A 6,200-nucleotide genomic window follows, 5' to 3' on the forward strand; every position below is an offset into this window, starting at 1 on the left:
ACATCTATTTTACCTATACCTTTTATCATCTTCAATATCTCAATTTGATCTCCACTCATTCTTCTACATTCCAGAGAGTATAGGCCTAAACTGTTCAGTCTTTCTTCATACAACAAACCCCTCATCTCTGGGATTAATCCAGTGAACCTCCTCTGAACTACCTCCAATGCCACTGCATCTTTCCTCAAATAAGGGGAGCAAAATTGTGCACAGTACTCCAGGTGCAGTCTGACCAATGCCTTGTATAGTTGCAACAACACTTCCTTACTTTTATGTTCTATTACTTCAGCTATAAAACCAACATTCCATTTGCTTTCTTTATTATCTGATATACCTGCACACTAGTTTTCTGTGACTTACAAATGAAGACACCCAGATCGCTCTGCACTGGAGCACCCCAAAGTCTCTCCCGATTTAGATAATAGGTTGCTTTCCCATTTTTCCAACTAAAATGCATGATCTCACACTTAACCATGTTAAACCCCGTTTTCCACATTTGGCCCACTCTCCTAACCCATATATATATACATCTGTAAGGTTCTTATTTCCTTATTGCAATTTACAATCATGTCTATTTTTCTGTTGCCTGCAGATTTGGCTATACAGCCTTCTATCCCTGTATCCAAGTCATTAATATAGGTTGTAAATAACTGAGGGTCCAAGGACCAAATCCTGTGGCACCCCATAGTTACTTCTTGCCATCCAGAAAAAAATCTATTTATCCTAACTCTGTCTTCTGTTCATCAGTCATGATTTGGAAGTGCCAGTGTTGGACTGGGGTGGACAAAGTTAAAAATCACACAACACCAGCTTATAGTCCAACTGGTTTATTTGGAAGCACGAGCTTTCGAGGCTCAAGGCAGCGCAGGGAGATATTTTAGTTGTGAGGAGCTGAGTAGCTCCTTAAACAACAGCGATTGCTCATTTACTGTCTGACCTTTTAGCCTTCCTGCGCAATCTGCCTGAGCCAAATCTATCCTCATGCTTATGTAATTTCCTTTGTTTAATTCCAGAACAATATTGGGACTCCAGTTTCTCACCCCAAACTGAATTTTGAATTCAGTCATACTGTGGTCACTACTCCCTTGAGGATCCTTAAGTATGATGTCATCAATTAATCTCTCCTCTTTACACAATATCAAATCCAGAGACGCCAGCTCCGTGGTTGGTTTCACAACATATTGCTCCAAGAAATAATCTCTAATACATTCAATGAACTCTGTCTTCCAATCTATTTGCATATTAAAATTACCCATGATTATTGCCTTTCTTTCAAGACTAATTTAAACTTTGCCCCCTGTGGGACTACTGTTCAGGGACTATAGATTACTCCTACCAAGTACTTCTTCCCTGCACTATTCCTTATTTCTACCCAGACTGATTCTACACCTTGATCTCCCGTGATTATGTCATCTTTCATTACAGCTCCGATCCCCCTTATCACCAACAAAGCTACACCACCTCTTTTCTCTTTCAGTCTACCTTTATAAAATGCTAAGTACCCTTGGATATTCAATTTCCAGACCTGGTCTCCTTGCAACCATGTCTCAGTAATGGCTACCAAATTGTACCCTTTTGTTTCTATTTGGATCATTAACTCACTAATTTTGTTTTGAATGCCTTCTGCATTTAAATATAAAGCTTTTAAATTTGTTCTCCTGATAAATTTCCCTAATCTTTTAAAATATCTTCATGCGTAAAGACATTCACCTGTTCCGTCCCTGACCTTTATTATCTGGTAACCATCCGCCACATCTAACCTGTAGGATTACCTCCTCCTTTAATTTGGGTCAAATTCTCGCCCCCCACCGCCACCCCATCATGCACTTATTTTAAAGCCCTGTCTATAGCCCAATTATGTGATTTGCTAGAACACTGGTCCTATCAAATCCCAGCATAGTTCAGATGAAGACTGTCCCATTGGAACAAGTTCCTTCTTCCCCAGCACTGGTGCTGATACACCATGAATTCAAATCCATTTCTCCCACACCAATCTTTAAAGCCATGCATCTACCTGCTTAATCATATTAACCCTGTACCAATCAGCTCATGGCTCAGGTAGTTAGATCGACCTTATTACCTTTTTGGTTCTGCTTTCTAATTTAGCTCCTAGCTGTTCATACTTGCTTAGCAGAACTTCTACCCTATGACATTGGTACTTACATGGACCATGATACTTCAAACCTTACCCTCCTACTCCAAGTTCCTCTGCAACCCAGATGAGATAGCATGAACGTGAGCACCAGGTAGGCAACACAACCTTCATGACTCTCAATCCTGGTCACAGAAAACAGTGACTATGCCTCTAACTATACTATCTCCAATTACGACTACATTTCTCTTCTCTCGTCCATCTTGAATGACTCCCTGCACCATGTTGCTGTGGTCAGTCAGCTCATTCTCCTTGCGGTCCCCATTCCCATCCACACAGGAAGCAAGGCTGTCGAGCCTGTTAGACAAGGACAGGATCTGAGACTCCTGCAAGTCTACCTCCTGGATCCCTCTACCTGCCTCACTCACAGCCACACCTGACCACTGGCTGAATTCAAGTTAGTTAGTCTAAGGGGTGTGACTGTTTCCTGAAACACAGCATCCAGGTAACTCTCTCCCTCCCTGATGTGTCACAATGTCCAAAGATCATCAAATCTGAGCCGGAGTTTCTCAAGCAATCAACATTTATCAAGGACATGGTCACTGGGAACTACAATGGGGTCCACCAGCTACCACATCATGCAGAAACAACACATCACCAAACCCTCCATCCTTATTTTACTTAACTGGTTTTGCATTTGTTTTTGTTTTTTTAATTTTTCACTTTGTTTTTATATCTCAGCTTATTATCTCAATCTGAAGTCAAGTTGTAACCAATAATTTAACACAGATTCAAACTTAGCAGATTTCCTATTAGCCAATCAAAGACAGCCAACCTGTGACATCACTTTTAAGGTCCCCCTCAGTTGAAACACTCAGAATCAGAATCTCTTACCTTCCCAGACTGTCCTCTGGCTCGCTCCTGCTCAGCTGCACTCCTCAAGTGAAGGATGCAAATAATCATGATAAGTTTTTATATCACTTACCTTCCCAGGCTACCCTCCAGCTTGCTCCCACTCAGCTCCACTCAACACAGAGAAGTTTGGGCAGTGAAATCATCATCTGGAAATCAGTCAGGCCAGTGAGCTTTGACACAACGTCAGATCTGAAGTATCATTAATGGTGCATGGCCTTCCATTAGAACCAACCTTTCTGAAGGTTTGGCTGTGGGTGATCGGTCAGGGTGGGGCTGGGAAGAAGTATGAGTGGCTCCAAGTGTGATGAGAGCTTCAGTCATTCATCAAGCCTCATGAACCACTGACTCATTCCTAGAGCCAGACACACTTTTCTACTGTAAGATATATAAGGAGGACTCAACAGAATTACATGGTGTCTTTAACACACAAGGTGTGTGCGCCGTCTAACTGTTAACACAAAGGCAGCTATGTGGAAGAGAACTCCCTCAAATGTGAAACCCTTCAAGTGAAAAGCTTCAAACCTTGTGTGAAATTATTCTCAGTAGTGTCAACACGTCGTAAGCACCATCGCATTCACACAGGGGAGAAACCATTCAGGTGTGAGAAGTGTGACAAATTATTTTCAGTTAGGGAACCTCCGCAGACACCAATATATCCACACAACTGTACAAGTTCAAAGTTTGTGACAAATCATTCTTTGATGTAGGAATGAATCTCAGATTTGTAAATCACCTCCAAGGCACAATCGGCAGTGTGATGGAATATTCCCCACTTGTCTGGATGGATGCAGCTTCAGTAACACTCAATAAGCTTGACACCATCCAGTACAAAGCAGCCTGCTTGATTGGCACCACACCACATATATCCATCCCTGGCAACATCCTTGTAAAATCTTTTCTGAACCTTTTCAAATTTACACTGAGATGGGCAGGTGTTGGTGTTGAGTACTGAAGCTTGCTACGATGCTGGTCATTGTGGGGAATGCTGGTGTAGAGTGCGGAAACATCCATTGTGTCGAGGAATGTTCCTGGTTTGACTGGTCTGTGGGTGTTGAGTTTCCGTAAGAAATCTGTAGTGTCACAACAGGGTGGCATGGTGGCTCAGTGGTTAACACTGCTGCCTCGCAGCGCCAAGGACCCAGGTTCAATTCCAGCCTCAGGCGACTGTCTGTGTGGAGTTTGCACATTCTCTCTGTGTCTGTGTGGGTTTCCTGCCACAGTCCAAAAATATGCGTTTAGGTGAATTGGTCATGCTAAATTGCCCGTAGAGTTAGGTGCATTAGTCTGAGTGGATTGCCCTTCGGAGGGTTGGCTGAAGAGCCTGTTTCCACACTGGAGGGAATCTAATCGAAAGAAGCTGGCGGGGGGGGGGTCCCCTGTACAATGGGTTTCAAGATGCCTTTCACACAGGATCCCAATGCCTGATACAATGGGACTACTGGTGTGTTGGCTTTGTGTATCTTTGGAAGGCAGTAGAAGTCACCAAGCGATAAGTACATGAGGTGAGGGTGCATAGGGAACTCTGAAGAACTGGATCCAAAGTCCTGATCAATGTGTTTAGTTCACAGGTATGCTGTTTGGTCCGATCTGCCGGTAGTTGCCTGTGGTGTTCCTGGTTGTTCAGTTGTCGGTATACTTACTTACAGTAAGCTGTCCTATTCTGAATGACGATGGTTCCTCCTTTATTTGCTGATTTGATGACATTATTGTGATTGGTTTTGAGAGCATGGATGGAATTGCATTGTGAACGCTCACACTCACACATACACTCACACGCACACACGCACCCTCTCACAGACTTATACTCCTTTACACTCACTCTCACACACATACACACATTCTCTCACAGAGACTCATACCCCCCCCCCCCCCCCCACACACACACACACACCCACATGCACATACACTCATATAAGTTTGTGGGGTGAATTTGTACTTGCAGAATTACATTTTATTTTGCTCAAAAACTGTATGAATCCATGTAAGATTCTGCAAATCCCTTTTTTAGATCAGATTCAGTCTGAACATTGGGGCACAGACAGCCTCACACAGGGCACCTCACACCTTCAATGCATTATCTGGGCCAACATGGCACCTATTATTAAAGTTCACTTGGGATTTTCTATGAAAGAACTGAAATCAACATGGTCATTCTAAAAGATGAGAGACTTAACAAATAATCCAGGTTTTTTCCAATATATTATTTCAGCTACATCACACGGTAAACATTTGCTATAAATTCTGTGTCCTATGATTTTATGTTGTCCACAACCATCTAATGAAGGAACAGTGCTCTGAAAGCTCATGTTTCCAAATAAACCTGTTAGACTATAACCTGGTGTTGTGTGACTTTTAACTTTGTGAGTGTGCTTGTTCAGGGTCATGCTTTACTCTCAACGCCACTGAAATAACTCCACAGAGGCCAGTATCCCATCACCAAATCACCATTTATTTATATATCAACAGTCCTTTACTGTAGCTTAAAAATGTGTTGCTGGAAAAGCGCAGCAGGTCAGGCAGCATCAAAGGAGCAGGAGAATCGACGTTTTGGGCATAAGCCCTTCTTCAGGAATGAGCTCCTGTTCCTTTGATGCTGCCTGACCTGCTGCGCTTTTCCAGCAACACATTTTTAAGCTCTGATCTCCAGTCCTCACTTTCTCCTAGTTCTTTACTATAGTCTACTTACACGGATTCAGACACCAGAGTCCCTATCTCTGACATTCACCCTCTTTATACACCAGCCAGCATTTCATTAAAATCAGGACAGCCTCCTTCTGTGCTGTTTTGATGCAGTGAGAAACAAGGGGATGAATGTAGTGATTTTATTGAATCCCTATAGTGTGGAAACAGGCCCTTCAGCCCAACAAGCCCCCACCGACCCTCCAAAGAGTAGCCCACCCCATTCCCTTACACTTAACCCTGACGAATGCACCTAACATTGACATCCTGAACACTATGGGCAATTTAGCATGGCCAGTTCACCTAACCTGCACACCTTCGAATAGTGACAGAAAACCAAAGCACCCGGGGGAAACCTACGCGGACACGGGGAGAATGTGCAAACTCCGCACAGACAATCGCCCGAGGCTGGGATCGAACCCGCGTCCCTGGCAAGTGAGGCCGCAGTGCGAACCACCGAACACGGTGGTACACATGGAGAGGAAGGAATTGAGCGATGAGAGGGGTGCGGGAG

Source organism: Hemiscyllium ocellatum, chromosome 35 (assembly GCF_020745735.1).
Source record: "Hemiscyllium ocellatum isolate sHemOce1 chromosome 35, sHemOce1.pat.X.cur, whole genome shotgun sequence".
Classification (NCBI taxonomy): domain Eukaryota; kingdom Metazoa; phylum Chordata; class Chondrichthyes; order Orectolobiformes; family Hemiscylliidae; genus Hemiscyllium; species Hemiscyllium ocellatum.